The following is a 20,895-nucleotide window of genomic DNA, read 5'->3' on the forward strand; positions in this document are numbered from 1 at the left end:
GGTTTGCTCCCACCAGCCAAGTTTAAAATTGGCATTTATTACAACTAGATGGAAATCTAGCTAAATTTATTGGGGATAAACCTGACATTGGATACAGACGATCATGTAATTTACAAGAATTACTCACTCCAAGTCATTACATCAAGAAAAATCCCCAAAGGAGACCAACGGAAAAGGGATCTTTTGCCTGTGGTAGCTGTTCTACATGCAGCAATATGATTAACAAGAAAAAGACCATCATTGACAGATTTGGCAACCAACACCTCATAAAAATGTACATTAGCTGTAACTCCATTAGAGTCATTTATGCTCTACAATGTACCTGTCCGCAGACCTATATAGGAATGATGACGAGAAAACTACATACAAGAGTCATGGAACATCTCCGTAATATCAGGAATGCATCCAAAGATTTGTCCAAGGACAAAAAAAATACTTCTGTAGTGTCAAACTTCATGAAACACCACCAATCTAAGACCTCAGAATTGCAATGTTACGGTATACACAAGATATCATTAGGGCTGAGAGGGGGTGATTTGGAGAATTCACTCCTCAAAATGGAAACCAAATAGATCTATTTGATGGATTGTGTATATCCTAAAGGAATGAATGAATTGAATAATTATTCCACGTTTATTTAAATCAATTACCAACACAACAGAGCAGTGACCATATCTAGTGAATTCAGCATTGTCACACATGAATGGTGTCCTAGTAGACAAATTGCCTTCACCCCTTTTCCCCTTTTCTCCTATCACATCCCATTCACTTGGTACCCCATTAACACCATTTAGTTCACGTTCAGTCTATAGAGGAATATAAATTATCCATAGAGAATCCATTTTCACCTACACAAATATATCATTATATTAATAGAATTTAATATTATTAAACAGTTATGTAATATAACCAAAATTGCAAATTCCTCTTCTTTTTCCACCCTCTTTTATTTTATTCTATCTCACCTAATTGTTTTTATAATTTTTAAAAATAAGTAGATTTACTTCTTTTTCCATTCATAATAAACTGATATCCGTTTTTCCATTTCCAAGCCCTCATATATTTCCTTCAACCAATCCTTATTATTATAACAGTGCTCAATTCTGATTACCGTACCTCCTCGAGTCAGGATGGCGTGGATTGGCTCCAGATTGAAAATCAGGGTGGAGCTTAGGTGATAAAACACCCGACGGCGCGAGCGCGCGCTCACCTTTGAAAAAGCCGATATTAGGTCAGTGAAACATGTTAGGGGAGGGTGTTGAACCTCTTTCAACCCCCATTATTTTTTAATTCAGCATTTAGTTTGGGCCTCTTTAAAACTAGCAATGTTGCTATTTGAATTTATTATACAATAGAACGAGTGATGTCTAATCTGTAAGACAAACAGAATTTGCTACAGCAAAACTTTATGTTACTTAACCGTGTGTGAATCTGTGTTATGCTTGACAAGTCATTTTTTAGAATTTAATTTAATGGAGCTGTGAATTGGTATGATTGAAGTGTGTGTCTGGTGCTAATAGCTCTCGCCTTAACTTTAAGGGGATACAGAAGCAAGCTATATTATCTATCTAACCACAAACACACTATGTGAGAGTGCTCCCTAGAGAATCTACAACTTTAATACAAAGCAACATTATTACAGTTCTCTAGGTTAAATCTATCTATATATTTGGATGAGAATTTAATATAGTCATTAATTGACACTAACCTTTACCTGAGCCATCTAGAAATTATTTGGTATTATATGCATTGGCAAGCATAGATACTCAACCCCAGGGGCTATATCCTCAGGAAATATTCAGGTGATAATCATAATTTTCTTGTCCAAACAAGGTTCATATAATAACCTTGGATACTGATACAACCTATTTATGTAACCCTACCAGTTACAATATAGTATAGATTTGTAGCAACTATATCAGCACTCCCTTATACAAAGTGTTAATATTCCAACTAAGCATAAAAATCTAGTACACACTCTATATATACAAAAAGTTATAGCACCTCCTGAGAAGTGATAGATTGCTATTCAAGCTAACTAATAAACTGATAATTAGTCAGTGTCAAGTATTCTGTATTACTTGATCATAATTAAAAACGAAAGTACAGATTGCAGACACAAAGCAATCTAAAGCATATGAGCCTATGATAAAAGACATCTTATGATGTGTGTTCTGTTTTTCAACTAAACTAATAAAAGATAAATTTTAATTTCTATCACCAACTTCATCCTACCAAGGGTGTTCTAATTACAAACTCATATGGGGAGAATGAAGTGCTAAAGAAATGCATACTTTTTCAACTTCTATGTTGATTCTGTTCTTTTAGTTAATCCATGCATAAGCACTCAAGCTAAGGATATTAATCCACTTCTGATAATAGCATCTCCTCCACACCGATGTAGTGCTGTTGCACCTTTTTGTTTTCAACATAGACATCAGATTGCAGTACCAGATAAGAAATTTATGATCAATGTTTATAATAAAAGTTTATAAGTGATTATTGATGGGGAATATCAATTGTTATCATATTATTTTATTTTCAAGGGATATAATTTAAAGTACGAAAATAATTTCAATCTACAAAAAAGACTCTTATTCCATTCCCTATTAATCCCCCCTGGAGTTACTGTTCTTAGTTTGTAAATCCAAAATATTTCTTGTTTTGATAGTAATTTGTTTCTATCTCCTCCTCTTATTGTTTTTTTCACTATATCAATGACTTTAACTTTCATGTTAAATGTATTGGTCATATGTACAGAAAAATGGTGTCTAGCTACTGCTGACTCTTTGTTAAAGTTCTTAGTGTCACTGATGTGCTCTCTCATGCGTGATCTCAACTTTCTCGACGTTTGACCTGTATATTGCTGTCTGCAAATATTGCACTCCAGGAGGTATACCATGTACTCGCTTTTGCAATTTGCAAAGAATTTAATCTCAAACTGTTCCTTTGTAACAAAGCTAGTGAACGTGTTACCTGGACTAATGATGTCACAAGTGAGACAATGACCTGTGCCACATCTAAAAGTGCCCTTCCTTTGTAAAAAAATGTATGCTATTGTGTGATTTAGAGCTAACTAAACTAGGTGATAGATTATTAGATAAAGTCGGTGCCTTTTTGGAAAGAAATTGCACTTATCGACTACTTCACAGAGTACTTCATATTGTCTCAAGATGTATAAGTTCTTCAAAATGGAACAAACCTTACTAAACTGGTCAGAATATTTTGGAGAATAAAACACTGAATCTTTGAGTTCCTTATCTCTTTTCCTAGGGTTATTTATTAAATCCTGCTGTGTGAGAGTACTTACTTCATTGAGACTTACCTAACAATTTTTTCTTTATAACCTCTATCTTTCAGCCTTTCTGTGAGTGCTATTGTCTGTCTATTGAAATACTCATCTGAGTTGGTATTTCTCCTTAGACGCAAGAACTGGCCCCTAGGAATTGAACGTATCAAATGTGGTAGGTGGCAAGAGCCCGCATGCAAGATCGTGTTGCTTGCTGTAGGCTTGCAAAAAGTTAGTATAATGCCTGAAATAATATCACCCTTCAGGCCAAGATCACGAACATTAATTGTGTCATACTGACATTCCCCAACAAACTTTAATTTAAACCATTTTCATTCAGATATTCCATGAATTTATCAAAATTAACTGATTCATCTACTATGAAAATCAAATCATCAATGACTCTCATGTACATGATGATGTACTCTACAAATGGGTTGCTACCGCTGTATATTCGATGGTTCTCCCACCAACCTATGTATAGGTTAGCGAATGATGGTGCAAATTTTGAACCCATTGCGGTGCAGCAGATTTGAAGGTAGAATTCATCAGCAAACATGCATAAGTTATGTTATAATATGAATAATATGAATTCAATTATTTCACATAGTAATAGTTTTACCTCTTCTGAAAAACTAGTCTCTAAATCAAAAAAATATCTGATGGGTCTTATGCCCATTGGATGGGGTATACATGAGTACAAAGATGTGACATCCGCTACTATAAATGGATACCCCTGCTTCCAAGTTACTCCTTGTACAATATTAATTAAATGGGTGGAGTCTCTCAAATAACTGCTAAGTTTGATGACTAAAGGTTGTAAAATGGAATCAATCTAATCAGAGAGAGGCTCAAACAGTGATCCTATGCCTGAGATGATAGGACGGCCGGGGGGGGGGGGGGAATAATATTCTTATGTGTTTTAGGAAGGTGATGGAAAATGGGTGTCGACCAAAATACTGATTTCTTTTTTGGTTAGTACCCCTAGCGCTATTGCATGTTCCAATAAACTAAGAAGTTTTTGTTTAAATTCACATGTAGGATTCCTGGATAGCTCTCTATTTGTATTGGTATCACTAAGTTGTCTTTTTGCTTCTGACATATAATCCTTTTTGTTTAATATAACCACGTTACCTCCTTTATCACTGGATCTAATGGTGATATCATCATTCTGCTGTAATGATCTAAAATCTTCTCTCTCTTGTTTTTTGCTTCTTGCAGATAGCTACCAGTGCCTAATATGATAGTGTTAGAGAGCTGTTTTGCAGGGATCAGGGAGGTGGGAGTTTAAAGGGGGATCCTAAATCTTATTACTGGCAGACTGTCTGCTAATACCTAAGATGGTGGTCAGAAGTGTAGGTGTGGGGGGTAACTATTTGAGAGCGAACAGTAAGGTGGGAAGGGCAGGTGGGAGGGTAATATCTGCATTTAAATACTATTACCCTTACCAGCTAGCTAATTAACCCCTTCACTGCCAGGAATTTCAGAAGTGTTGTGCGCAGTTTCAATTAGTGGCCTTTTAATTTCAAAAAACAAATTGCAAAGCCATGTATGTCTGCTATTTCAGAACAAAAGAGAGCCCCAGAGAACCGTTTACAACCGTTTGTCTTCTAATTGCAGAAATTGGGTGTAAATAATTTCAGTGAAAATCCCAAAGCTTTTAAAAAAAGTTAATATTTTTTTTACTTTGATTGCATTTGACGGCAAAACGGTGGCATGAAAAATACCAGAAATAAGCCAAGATCAACACCTAAAAAGTAAATAGTTTTAATAGGTAAATAAAAAAACAAGGCTCTATTTTTGTTTAAATGAAGAGATAGCAAAAATGCTAAAGATTATTTGGTATTTTGGGCAAGTTTTTCTCTGAAATTCCTTGTAGCAAAGGGATTAAACTAAAGAGAAAAATAACATGATTGTGCCTGCATATGCCAGTCGCTTGCTCCCTTGCAAGTCCTGGGACACATATCCTCTTTGTTTGCATGGTGTCTGTTGTTGTCCAGGGTATGGAACTATGGTTGAATGTGAGATGGGAAGCAGATGAAAAACATGCCCATGGATGCATCATGTCCTTGCTATTTCTGTGAGTAAAAATAGTTGTGAAAACTTTTAAAGTATAGCTATGTTTATACTTAGATAACGTAACTCATTCTTTTTTGTGGAAAAAAATGTATGCCAACATTTTTCAACAACATTTCTTTATTTTAATATGTTATATTTAATATTACAGTGCTTGAATAGCATTGTTAAATCAAAAGAATCCAATTCAAATACAGAAACTGTGGCACCAAACAGTTCATAGACCTTCTAAGTACTATAAACTCACCTCTTATCTGTACTTGCTTTTACCATTGTTCTCATATACTTTTAGATTGTTCTATTAATCCTCTATACACATATAATCTAAACAGTTTAAAATGTACAAAGTGTTCTGCTGATATGCTATGTAAATATTTTTTTTGTGAACTAAATAATGTGATTGTTTCCCCTTCATTTTCTACTCTGATTTTTGAGTTTCCATCATTCGCATTCTATTTTAACATGTTTATGGTCTATATATCTTTGCTTTATTAATTGCTTTTAACATAATTACATAGCATTAGCATAATATGCTGCCAAAGTCCATTGTCATCTGCAAATGAAAACCAATGAGGCACTTTCATCAAATAACTTAGCCTTAGAAAAACGTTCTGCTTTATATCTTTACATAGGGCTAAGTCAATTGTAAACTGAGATATTTTGTTTAGAAATATACTTTGTAGAATGAGGGATAAATGTTCATTATGTTTCTCTAGAGAGAAAAATAAGGATATGTGACAAATTAGTATAGCTGTTATGTAATTATAATAGATGGCTTAAAACCTGGTAATAGTCTGGCAAAAAAAAAATATTTTTATGGGAGGTAAATCTGTATATAAATATGCTAAGCATTACTGCAATATTGTGAGCTAGCTCATTGTTTTACTAAGAGGAATCTTCCACTATTAAAACTTTTAGGACTTATAGGACCTTTACTTTTTGTTTTTTGCCCCTTTACATAGGTAGCATACTAGGCAAGCTTGAGCTGTGCAGTATGACCTTTTTACAAAGGACACATTTTAAAACCTATGAAATATTTTATTTGAGAGTCTAAGTATTGTAGCTAATTGTTGTTGTAACTTTACATCAGACTTTTTAAATGGTTAGTGGTACCTGATATTACATTTGTACTGAATTCCAAGATTTTTCATAACAGTCCTGTATGCTAAAGACATTAATTAGACATAGATTTAGAAACACTTATTAGTCTGCTGAGGGGCCTTATAGTTTGAAATTCAATGGGCTTCTCCTTTCCGAGATTTCATTTGTGGGAGTTCTTGCAATTTTCATATATATTGTAGACAGTAGTTGTGTTAAAGAAACACTTTGGGATTACAATATTCTCTGCAGGCGTCCAATAGATTAACACATCAGCAGATGGGAATACTATTAAACAGATTAAAACCTTGTTGTATGCACTTGTTTTTCAGCTGCCCTACTCCACCCACTATCATTTCTTATTTAGAAGAACCAATCTGGAGAAAACATGGCTTACCACTGTCATTGTTGACAATAATCTTAATTCAAATAAGTGACAGAAATGTGGAAAGTTTAGGTTTGTAAAGCTTGTCATGTGATCTTTAAAGGTACATTAAACTCAACATGTGTTTCCCATAAAGGGCTAGATAACAAGTGGAAAGCAATTGATAGTGCTGGGTGCGTTATCTTTTACACAACCCAGTGGATGGTTAAATATTTCAACCAAACCTTTTTTAGAGCATAGTGCTGGGAGCGCTATTAGATTGCTCATTGAGCTTGCATTAGTGATAAGTGCTACATTCAAAATACAGCTGTACATTTTAGAGAGTTAACACCTGAAGTAAACCATTATTATTAATAGTATAGCACATAACTACTTGCGCACCATCACTAGCGATCGAGCAATATCTGTCAAGAATTTTTACTGCATGCCCCCATAGAAGTCTATTATGTGAGGGATTTAGTGTACCTGCACTATAGCATGCAGATGTTTGTGCGCCCTAGACTATCACTAAAGCAATTAAAAAATAAATTTTGACTTGTGTTATGAAAGCAAAAATAAAAGTGCTATTGATTGCGCTCAAGTGATGTTACCGCAGAATAGTGATAATATGTTTGTGCTCCCCTTCTAATCTAGGCCAATGTTTAATTATGTATGCAATGTACTCTCATTATTTGTTTCACCTTCTTTTCTGTTAATTTAAGTTAGTAGGGTTTGTACTCCCTCCCCCCACTCTCCAGAGAGGCTGAAGTGCATATCTATTTTAATGTCCCTTTAACACTTTTAGGTTTTCTTTTGTGTTATGTTAAACAAGACTGTTTTATAAAGGGAGTTTGTTTTCTTTTTATTTGTTTGTCTGGTAATGTTTTGAAGGCTTTTTCATGCTGCTGTTACGTTATGTGGCGAGGTTAACAGTTACAAGATAGACACAGCTCCACTGATAACAAATGATCTAATCTCGAACTTACAGCTTTGACGAGGAATGGATACAAATCTTTATGAATTCCACAATTATTCCGCTGGAAAGTTGTGGCAATTTGTTTTCAGTTAGATATTTATTTCAGGAAGCAAGGTCTTTGATTATGTTGTGGTGGCTGTATGGAAAATAAAAAAGAGCATTCTAGTATAAAACATAAAGTTAAGATCAATGGTACCCTTTTTTGATAACCTTGGTGGTTATTCAGACGAAAAAGAATGCCTATAAAGTGTGACAGCCCTCTCTGGCAGCCTGTAGATTAAAACAGGGTAGTGTGAAGTCAGTATACAAGCTCCTGTTCATATATTGAGTAGTTTCTGTGCTTCCGCAATTGTATAAAGGCAAAAAGCAAATGCCTAGATTACGAGTTTTGCGGTAAGGTGAAAAAGCAGCGTTAACAGGTCCTAACGTTGCTTTTTTGCGCCCAATGCTATTAGGAGTCTTGCAGGTATAGGTGTACCGCACACTTTTTTGGCCTTACTGCAAACCAATTTACGTAAATTTCGTAAAGGCTTTTTTCTATGGGACTTCCATAGCACCGGTATTACGAGTCTGCCTGGGAGGCCAAAAAGTGAGCACGTCACCCTCTACCACCAAGATTCCAAATGCATTTAAAAGTCAGTAGTTATGAGTTTTAAGCTACAAAGTTGTAGCATAAAACTCATAACTAAAGTGCTAAAAAGTACACTAACACCCATAAACTACCTATTAACCCCTAAACCAAGGCCCTCCCGAATCGCAAACACTATAATATAAAATATTAACCCCTAATCTGCCACTCCGACATCGCCGCCACTAGAACATATTAACCCCTAAACCGCCGCACTCCCGCCTCGCAAACAATAGTTAAATATTATTAACCCCTAATCTACTGGCCCCGACATCGCCGACACCTACATTATATTTATTAACCCCTAATCTGCCCCTCCGGACATCGCCGCCACCTACATTATACTTATTAACCCCTAATCTTCCGCCCCCAACGTCGCCCCCACTATTCTAAATTTATTAACCCCTAAACTTAAGTCTAACCCTAACCCTAACACCCCCTAACTTAAATATAATTTAAATAAATCTAAGTAAAATTTATATCATTAACTAAATTATTCCTATTTAAAACTAAATACTTACCTGTAAAATAAACCCTAAGCTAGCTTCAATATAACTAATAGTTACATTGTATCTCGCTTAGGGATTATTTTTATTTCACAGGCAAGTTTTTATTTATTTTAACTAGGTAGAATAGTCCATCTTCAAGACATCCAGCGTGGAGCATCCTCTTCTTACGAAGTCTTCTTCCAGAATGAATATCTCTTTAAGTGACGTCATCCAAGATGGCGTCCCTTAGATTCCGATTGGCTGATAGAATCAGCCAATCGGAATTAAGGTTAAAAAATCCTATTGGCTAATGCAATAGAATGCAAGCTCTATCCTATTGGCTGATTGGGAAAATGAGATTAAAATCCAGCACTCAGACCCAAGGTGTGTGCAAGCTAGCATAGGATCACTGCAAGGATCCAAACAGTATCCAAAATCTTCAAAGAATGCAGCAGCACCACTTCTCATATAAAAAGTTCCTTTATTAAACACATAGTAGGAGCAGGTAAAATAGAACGACGTTTCGGGTGGTTATCCCTTAGTCATGTTCACATACTGTTTGTTAGACTTAATCACCTTTAAATAGCCATCAGTCAGGTGAGACCACACCTTTTACCTTAATTACTTAGATATACATTTTTCTTAGCCTCTATTGCCATCTAGTGGTCTAACCCATATCAAACATATAATTTTATTATACAAAAAAATATTTTTAAAAAAAAAGAGAATAATCACATTTGTTGAAGAGCAGATATCAAAAATGTCAAAATTTAAAATTATAAAATTAAATGCCAGAAAAGGAATTGTATAAAGATAAATATCTTTTACTTTACAGGAATACACTTAAATCAAGTTCCCTATTCATACCATTGGGGATTAAGCAATCTAATTTATTGATCCAAAATGCCTCACGTTTTATGAGCAGCACTTCTCTATTGCCGCCACGTCTAGGGCTCTGTATATGATCTATTATTTGAAATCTTAGTTGTGCAATAGAGTGACCCTTACTCAAAAAATGGTGGGCAACTGGGGCCTTTAAATCACCTGTCCTAATATTGGATTTATGCTGAATTATTCTGTCTCTCACCCTCTGGGTCGTCTCTCCGATATAAATTAACCCACACGGACATTTAATTAGATATATAACAAAATTAGCATTACAATTGTAGTAGCCCTTTATTTTAAATTTCTGTCCCGTAAGGGGGTGGATGAATATATCAGATTTTATCATGTTATTGCAACTGGAGCAATTAAGACAAGGGAAACAGCCATTTCTCTCTGAAGTAATGTACCCCAATTTGGATTTCTTACTAGAACCCACGTCAGCCTTAACAATTTTGTCTTTTAGACTAGGAAGTCTAATATAGGCTGGCATAGGTGGTTGGCGGAATGCTAGTACCTCAGGATTACACTCACTCAAAACATGCCAGTGTTTCCTAATGATCCTTTGTATTTCTGAACTGCAAGAATTGTATTCAGACACAAATACCATCCTATCAGGGTCCTTTCTCTTATTGGTAGTTCCAGTATTGACCCTTTCGTCAGGTAGTTGTATCACCTTATCAATAGTCTCCTGAATCAAACCAGGGGGATAACCACGCTGCACAAATCTAATGCCCATCTCCTGTAGTCTCTGCAAAGCCAAAGCTTTGTCTTTCACTATTCGCTTTACTCTTAACATTTGACTGTAAGGCAAAGATTTCACCAAAGCAGGTGAATGGGCACTAGAGAAGTGTAGGAGGTTATTCCTATCAGTATCCTTTCTAAATATATCTGTTTTTAGAAGGGAACCATCTTTATAGATTTTAGTATCAAGGAAGTTAATAGATTCTTCACTCCAAGACATTGTAAATTTAATACATCTTGATGCCCTGTTCAATTCACTCACAAATTGTTGTAGGGATCCAACGTCACCCCACCAAATGCCAAATATATCATCTATGTAACGCCACCAGGTGGCGCCACATAGAATGAAGAGCTCATTTTCATATACAAATTTCTCCTCGAAAATATTCATAAAAATATTGGCATAGGTAGCCAATAGGATTTTTTCAACCTTAATTCCGCAGCCAATCGGAATCTAAGGGACGCCATCTTGGATGACGTCACTTAAAGAGATATTCATTCGGGAAGAAGACTTCATTGGAAGAGGATGCTCCACACCGGATGTCTTGAAGATGGACCCGCTCCGTGCCAGATGGATGAAGATAGAAGATGCCGTCTGGATGAAGACTTCTGCCCGTCTGGAGGACTACTTCTGCCGGCTTCGTTGAGGACATCTTGCCACTTGGATGAAGACTTCTCCCGGTAAGTGAATCTTTGGGGGATAGTGTTAGAATTTTTTAAGGGTGTATTGGGTGGGTTTTATTTTTAGATTAGGTCTTTGGGCAGCAATAGAGCTAAATGCCCTTTTAAGGGCAATGCCCATCCAAATGCCCTTTTCAGGGCAATGGGGAGCTTAGGTTTTTTTAGTTAGGGTTTTATTTGGGGGGTTGGTTGTGTGGGTGGTGGGTTTTACTGTTGGGGGGATTATTTGTATTTCTTTTCAGGTAAAAGAGCTGATTTCTTTGGGGCAATGCCCCGCAAAAGGCCCTTTAAAGGGCTATTGATACTTTAGTTTAGGCTAGGGTTTATTTTTATTTTGGGGGGCTTTTTTATTTTATAGGGCTCTTAGATTAGGTGTAATTAGTTTAAATATCTTGTAATTTGTTTTTTATTTTCTGTAATTTAGTGTGTTTTTTTTGTAATTTAGCTAATTGTATTTAATTTATTTAATTACATTTAATTTATGCAAGTTATTTAATTGTAGTGTAGTGTTAGGTGTTAGTGTAACTTAGGTTAGGTTTTATTTTACAGGTCAATTTGGATTTATTTTAGCTAGGTAGTTATTAAATAGTTAATAACTATTTAGTAACTATTCTACCTAGTTAAAATAAATACAAAACTTGCCTGTAAAATAAAAATAAACCCTAAGCTAGATACAATGTAACTATTAGTTATATTGTAGCTAGCTTAGGGTTTATTTTACAGGTAAGTATTTAGTTTTAAATAGGAATAATTTAGTTAATGATAGGAATTTTATTTAGATTTATTTAAATTATATTTAAGTTAGGGGGTGTTAGGGTTAGACTTAGGTTTAGGGGTTAATAAATTTAGAACAGTGGCGACGACGTTGGGGGCGGCAGATTAGGGGTTAATAAATGTAGGTAGGTTTCGGCGACATTGGGGGGGAGATTAGGGGTTAATAAATATAATGTAGGTGTCGGTGATGTTGGGGGCAGCAGATTAGGGGTTAATAAGTATAATGTAGATGTGGCGATGTCCGGAGCAGCAGATTAGAGGTTAATAAATATAATGTAGGTGTCGGCGATGTCGGAGGCGGCATATTAGGGTTTAATAAGTGTAAGATTAGGGGTGTTTAGACTCGGGGTTCATGTTAGGGTGTTAGGTGTAAACATAACTTTAGTTTCCCCATAGGAATCAATAGGGCTGCGTTACTGAGTTTTATGCTGCTTTTTTGCAGGTGTTAGACTTTTTATCAGACGGCTCTCCCCATTGATGTCTATGGGGAAATCAAGCACATACAACCAGCTCACCACTCACTTAAGCAGCGTTGGTATTGGAGTGCAGTGTGGAGCTCAATTTTGCTCTATGCTCACTTCTTGCATGTTAACGCCGGGTTTGTAAAAACCTGTAATTCCAGCGCTGTAGGTAAGTGAGCAGTGACAAACTGCACGTTAGCACCACACCCCTCATATCGCAAGAATTGTAATCTACCCGTTTGTTTTTTTATTATTATAGTATTTTTATATCCATAGTATACATAAGAGAAAACATTCCTTTACTAACAGCTTGTACCAGAGGATAAAACCGTTTAATGCGGTATATAGTGAAATAATTGTATAATGAATGATTAATAGTATCTTTTTTCAATGGGGTGATATTTCTACCTTTAAACCAATAGCCTTGTTAACATACAGCACTGTGCCGTATGCTCTTGTCACAATCCAGAAGTGACTTAATAAACACTCTGAAAATCAGTTCTTCTTGAATAAAGGGTATCTTAAACACCCTGGCAAAAGTTCCATCAATAAATATGCTTGGTGCTCCATAGTCTATTAGGGGCATAGTATCAACAGTTTGTTCTTCAATTTTGTTCTGAATTGAAAACTGGATTTTAGGATTCTATATGTGTTGGGTCATTTTTTGGCTTAGCTCTGCACCCCCTAACAGAGTTAAGCCTTGCCTTTTCTCAACCATGTTGGGCATTCACAAAAATGTCTTTTTATTCCACAATATAAACAGAGCCCCAAACCTCTCTTTGCAGCTTCTCTGCCTCTGAAAGTCTTATAGAACTTACTTCCATAGGTTCTTCAGAAGGCTGTATAGCTTCTGGAGGAGATGGAAGGAAAGGTAATCTGGGTGCTAGGCAAACTGTTGATCTCTGTCTCTCTCTTGTTGGCATTCCTGATGTTGAGTGTCAAGTTAATTACAGAGATGAATAAAAGATTCTATGTATTACAGTATCTCTCAATAGACTAGTTTGTCCTTTATTCTGTCTGACAGTCCTTTACAGATAGCTGCTTTTAATGCCCCAGAGTCCCAGTCTGTATCTGTAACCAAGGTTCTGAATTATATTGCATAGTGGCCAACAGACTGGGAGCCTTCGGTGGATATCCAGAACAATGACTCAGCTGATCTGTCAGGCTTATTGAACACTGCTCTTATTGCTGACATAAAGGATTGGGCATCTCAGAGAATAGGGTCATCCTTTTCCAGCAGGGGACATACCCAATATAAAGCCTTCCCTTTTAGCAGAGAGATAATAAATGAAATATTTGCAGAGGGTCAGGCAAGAGTTGATGAATCATTACGAAAATTAAGCTGACACTGGTTTAGGAAACCTCTATAATCATCTGAATTTCCATCAATCTTGTCTGGTATTGGCAACTTTGGACCAGGAATTTTACTAATTGTAGGAGGAGTCAAAACAAATTATGTTACTCTAGTTGAGACTGGATATTGAGTCATTTGAAAAAAAAGTCTTGAATATATCTGTAAGTTGATCCAGCTTTGTGTTCAGGGTCTGCAGGTGAGCCACATGTGCTCCTAATAATTGAGCTTGGTGAGTCACTGCTTTAGCCATCTCAGCTGGGTCCATAAATATGTCCCATTGTTACTGTCACCCTCCAGCAGTTATTAAGTGTCTGCAAGGTAAGGATCCAGAGGCTGAAATGCTGTCTCAACTCCCAGGATTAGACCCAGGATGTGACTATCAAGTTTGAGGGATAATCCAAGAGATTTTTTAGAAACAGGCAGATGATTAATCAACTAATGGGCAAAAGAAGTACCAAATAGATATCCAAATGCAATAGGATAATCCGAGAGAATGGTCAGAGGAAAGCCAGAAGTCAAACACCAGGAATCTTCTCAAAGTTTAAGCACACCCAGGAACAAAATCCAAACAATGGGAACACAATGGAGTCAATTGCGTCATTATATAGTGCCAACCACAGGTAAACCAAACACATGAAAAATGAGGTGATGGCCATTACGTCAACAAAAAGCCATAACAAAAGATGCTGACTAGGTGGCTAGTAAACTGGATCAGGCCTAACAGCTAGCACGGCTATTGGCCAAGATGTGGAAACTTCACCTCATTTAAAAAAGGGCTTTCAGTTTAAAAGTGGTAGCAATGTATTATTACACAAACAGGCATGTTTGCAACACAACTCATTTTGTTATGTTGTTATGAAGTCATCTGTTTGTGTGTAATGGAATATTCTGTTAAGATTCTTATTAGCAAATGTATATTTGCAGATAGCAAATTGTATTTGCATTTGTGTATTTTTCAAGTACACTAAATGCATTCATAATACTTATAAAATTAAAATGTGTAATGAATTAGTAATAAATGTGTTTATTAGTTTGTAGCATTTTTACAAATAATTATATTGTTAATAGTTTATTAAAAAATAGATTTCTTGCATCATTCATTTCTCTTCTGTTAGTATGTCTTCAGTTGGTGCTAGTTCTGTTGATTTCTTATATGTCCAGGGCTGGACTGGGAATGAAAAGCAGCCCTGGAAAATTTGTAGACCAGCCCTAAATTGTGCCGCAAGCTGTTCTCTGTTTTTTAACACTGTCTTTTTATGTTTACTTTGATTCAACATATTTATTTTTACTAAAGGAGTACTCTTTCATATACCTTTAACTAACCATAAGTATGGTATAAGTAATTAGCATTTGAGACTAAGAAATTATAGTGTGTATGTATATACTGTATAATAAGCAACTATTTGATCAACACCCCAATGAGTATAAAAAAATATTTGTATTCAGTTTAAAATGTAAAACATGCGAAGCATAGATAAATCTTTAAGTCTGGGTATGGTAATAACCCCTTGGCATACAAGAAGGTAAGTTAACTGGGTTGTACAAAACATTAGCAGGCAATCTACATATGACTGATCTGCTGCAAGACCCATTTACCTTATTTATTTACCATATTTGTCAACCTTACCGGGTGGGGAGTAAAAATGTGGATCTCTAATGTAGGTTATCTTCTACACCTCCATTTTCTAAAATGATATGTCTGAACCAGGAAGGATTTTTACAGAACTTTGTTTGAAATGTGTATTGACAGAACAGCAGACAACAGAAAACTAAAGAAGATCCTATGGGGCATATTTATCAAGCTCCGTATGGAACTTGATGTCCCTTGTTTCCGGCAAGCCTTCAGGCTCGCTGGAAACAGAAGTTATGAAGCAGTGGTCTAAAGTGCTCCATAACTTGTCCGTCTGCTCTGAGGCGGCAAACAGAAATCAACCCGATCAAATACGATCGGATTGATTGACACCCCCTGCTAGCGGCCACGAATCTGCAGGGGGAGGCATTGCACCAGCAGTTCTGTGAATCTGCAGGGGGCGGTATTGCACTAGCAGTTCACAAGAACTGCTGGTGCAATGATAAATGCTGACAGCGTATGCTTCGTATCATGCCCCCTCGCACATTGATAAATATGCCCTTATATGTGTCTGTATGTGTGATTTCAAAAACAGGTAAATATAGGCAAATACTGACATTTGTCAATTTCAAAAAAATATTATGCCAGGCTAAAACACCTGCTAACATAAAGGTCATATAGGAGTTAAAAAGAAACCTGATGAGCCAGAATTTTGTTTTAGGAATCAGAGTTTCCAGTGTATCCCTGCATGTGTAAATGCTGGACACCCTAATAAGTACTACTGAGCATGCAACATTTCTATTGACTTATGAAATGATACCTCTATGTAGACTATTAACATAATAAGGGTAAATACACACTCACATGGACAAACCTACATGAAATATTATATCAGGGGTTTGCACTGTTTTCAGAAGCAGCCTTGACCTGGGCAGATAATGTGACAAGTTAAAAAACAACACTAATATTTATTAATGATTTTGGTGGATAATAGGGCAGACAATTGGGTGATATATATTTGCAACTGTTGATTTATATGTGCCATTAAACTACTGTATAGTCTTTATTACCCTTATTAATACATACTACCACTGTGCCCCTTCTTTCCCCTAAAATTTTGCTTTTCGCTCGCTTTTTTGCGGTTAATGCCGGGTTTCTAAAAACCTGTAATACCAGCGCTGTCTGTAAGTGAGCGTTGAGCTTAAACTGCTCGTTAGCACTGCATAGCTTCTAACGCAAAACTCGTAATCTAGGCGCAAGTTTCCCTCTGTCTCAATAGGCAACATTCAAACCATGCGCCCTGTCATATACCAAGATTACAAGTTTTGCGCTATACCGGGTGAGTAAATAACGCAAAAAAATTAGCGTTATTGCACTTTCCATAGTGCTGCCATTACAAGTTACTGAAAAACCTTCTCTTGTTGTGCGGTATGGTGCAATAAGCTCCATACCAAACAGAACCCAAGGCCTGACTTTACGTGCTTGTGCACGCTTTCCCCCATAGACATCAATGGGAAGAAAGTGTCAGAAAAAAACTAACACCTGCGATCACGGAATGACGATCACCGTAACGCAACCTTATTGATGTCTATGGTGAAAAAAAAGTTATGCTAAAACCTAACACCCTAACATAAATCCCTAGTCTAAACACCACTAATCTGCCACTCCCCGACATGTCCGTCACTAAATAAAATTATTAACCCCTAATCCGGCACCCCCGACATTGCTGACACTAAATAAATCTATTAACCCCTAAACCGCCGGTCCCCCACATCGCTACTAATAAATTAAACCTATTAACCCCTAAACCACCACCCCCAACGTCGCTACTAATAAAATAAACCTATTAACCCCTAAACCGCTGGCCCCCACATCGCTACTAATAAAATAAACCTATTAAACCCTAAACCACCGGCCCCCCACATTGCAACACTAAATTAAACTATTAAAGCCTAAACCTAACACCTCCCCCCCTAATTTTAAATTAAATTTACAATATAGCTATCTTTTAATAAATAAATAAAAATCTGTGAAATAAAAAAAAATCTAAGTTTAAACTATAAAGTAACCTAACATTACTATTTTAAAACAATAAAATTAATGAAAAAATAAAAAAAACCTAAATTACAAATTTAAAAAATCCTAACACTACAAAAAAAAAAATTACATTACAAAAAATAAAAACTCTAAAATTACGAAAAATAAAAAACTCTAAGATTACAAAAAATAATGAACACCAGCTCTTTAGTGCCCAAAGCCCTAATCTAAAAAAAAAAAACACCCAAAAAAACAAAACACTAACCCCAGGAAATCTTCTCACAGTTCCTGAAGTCCGGACATCCATCTTCATCCAGGCGGCAAGAAGTCTTCATCCAGGCGTCAACATCTTCATCCATTGCAGGGTCATCTTCTATCTTCATCCTGGTGGCGCGGAGCTGTGTAGTCGCAGACATCCAGCGTGGAGGATCCTCTTCATATGATCACCGCCGTACACTGAAGCTTGAATGGGGTACTGGGGTACCTTGCATTTCTATTGGCTGACATTTTCAAATCAGTTAATAGGATGAGAGTAACCTGAAATCATATTGGCTGTTCAAATAATTTTTTGAGTGCGGAATGGATCGTTGCGTTACAAGCTAAAATGCTTACATTGCTAAAAGCTATACTACCGCGACTTGTAATATGGGAGGCCTGCCATTCCAAGTGGAATGGCCAATTTTTCACTGGTATAGCCGTACCACACCATACCGCAAAACTTGTAATCTTGATGATAGCTTGTTACCTTTTTTGTGCTTAAGATGGAATAGCATGATAACTGATGAAAATGGTGGTACAGAATTTGTTTTTAATAAATTGTGCGCACAATTTACTAAAAATGTGTGCACAATTTACGAAATCATGAGCACGTTTCAGTAAATCATATGCATTATTTAGTAAATCATATGCACTTTTTAGTAAATCGTATGCATTATTTAGTAAATCATATGCATTATTTAGTAAATCGTATGCACGATTTAGTAATGTGCACTCCAGATTTAGGGCTAGATTACAAGTGGAGAGCTAAATTATTGCGCTCACGCAAATGGGCAAATTTACCCGTTTGCGGGAGTGCAATAATTAATCAGCCATTACAAGGTTCTATTTATTGCAACCGCAAGCTCGCAGTAGCGACTAGAGATCGTTTAATGGTTAATTTTATAAATCTGCCCAAAATGCCCCCAAAATACTGTCTAGTGGCAGCATCTTTATTTTTTAAATAAAATTATTGCACTAGGCAGTATTTTGGGGTTAAAGTTGTTGGGAGTGGGGTGTTAGAAAAAAAAGGACACTGAAAAGTGAATTTACATTGCGGTCAATGAGAACTGTGTGTTCCCAGTAAATATATATGCATATGATTATGCATATATATTTATTATACATATATATATCTATGTGTTAATATGTGCATATACACAAAATTACACATAAATATATATGTATAACAGCATATACATATATATGTAATTGCTGTCATCCCTGCGCGACTTACCCCCTTCGTTGACGGCATTAGGACGAGGCTCCCATAGGAGCCTATGGAAGCACACTCTCTTGAGCGCAATGCTTCCTAGCAATGCAAATGTGAGCTCAGGTTTGCATTGTGGCTAACTTGTAATACCAGCGCACATTATCGTGCGCTGGTATTACAAAGTGGAGCGCTAATATAGTTTTCATGAAAGCGATATATAGCGCTCCACTTGTAATCTAGCCCTTACTAAATAGTGTGCATGATTTATTAAAAAAAATTCTAGTGTGACATATCTGGGGCTCCATAGGTTTGACAGACAGCAGGTGTAAATAAATTGTTACTCATACTGTAGAAATACTGCATGAACATAATGACCCTCCTTCCACCTGGCTAGGATTTTTTGGCAATACACTATAGTTATATCATTTTCTGCAGTATAATTATTACCTCTCTTGTGTCTTCCCAGATACTCTCCCTTGCTTCGAAATATACTGACTTTCTGTATAAGCCATATACAGTAGGTTTGAAAAATGTGGTTCAGAAGCTGAAATAAGAACTATATAGCAACTGTAAATCTAGCTACCACCCTCTCCGGTTGCAAACTCCAACTATGCAGAGTAATTATTGACATGCAATTACATTAGAAATGTTACGAATTGTTATGTAAAGGGACAGTCTACTCCAAAATTGTGATTGTTTAAAAAAATAGATACTCCCTTTATTACCCAGTTTTGTATAACCAACACTGTTATATAAATATACGTTTTACCTTCCTCTGTGTCACTTCTTCCCCATCCCCATGTGCTGCCACCTTTAGTTTAGGCCAACCCCTAACACTTGCACTGCACATATTGCAGGGGGAAAATAAATAAATATATAGATATAGGTGATTGCGTGACAAGGAATTAACCAGGCTTTAATTACTAGCTGCAAGCAATGTATGCATCATTTCAAATGGACAAAAGGGATAAATCTGCAGAAAGGCAAAGTTGTTCTAGTGCAAAAAAACAGCTATTTGTAACTTAAGGGAAAAACATGCAATTCCTATCGGCTAGATTACGAGTTTTGCATCATGAGTTAAAAAGCCTCATAACGCTGCTTTTTAACTACCGCTGATATTATGAGTCTTGCAGGTATAGTTGTACCGCACATTTTTTGGGCCGTAACGCAACGTAACTACCGCACCTTTCAAAAAGTCCTTTTTCAATGGGACTTCCATAGCGCCGGTATTACAAGTATTGCCTGGCAGGCCAAAAAGTGAGCGGTACAGCCTATACCGACAAGATTCGTAACCCCATCTAAAGTCAGTAGTTATGGGGTTTGCACTACAAAGCTGTAGCATAAAACTCATAACTAAAGTGTTACAAAGTACACTAACACGCATAAACTAACTATTAACCCCTAAACCGAGGACCTCCCGCATAGCAAACACTAAAATAAAAATATTAACCACTAATCTGCCGCTCCCGACATTGCCGCCACTATAATAAACATATTAACCCTTAAACCGCCACACTCCCGCATCACAAACACTAGTTAAATATTTTTAATGCCTAATCTGCCACCCCTGTCATCGCCGCCACTATACTAAAGTTATTAACCCCTAAACCTAACCCTAAGTCTAACCCTAACCCCCCTAACTTTAATATAATTAAAATAAATCTAAAAAAAATTACTATTGTTATCTAAATAATTCCTATTTAAAACTAACTACTTACCTGTAAAATAAACCCTAAGCTAGCTACAATATAACTAATAGTTACATTGCAGCTATCTTAGGTTTTATTTTTATTTCACAGGCAACTTTGTATTTATTTTAGCTAGGTAGACTAGTTAGTAAATAGTTATTAACTATTTACTATCTACCTTGTTAAAATAGACAAATTTACCTGTAAAATAAAACCTAACCTGTCTTACACAAACACCTAACATTACACTACAATTAAATAAATTACATTAATTAAATACAATTAACTAAATTACAAAAATATAAAACACTAAATTA

Source organism: Bombina bombina, chromosome 6 (assembly GCF_027579735.1).
Source record: "Bombina bombina isolate aBomBom1 chromosome 6, aBomBom1.pri, whole genome shotgun sequence".
NCBI classification, from domain to species: Eukaryota; Metazoa; Chordata; class Amphibia; order Anura; family Bombinatoridae; genus Bombina; species Bombina bombina.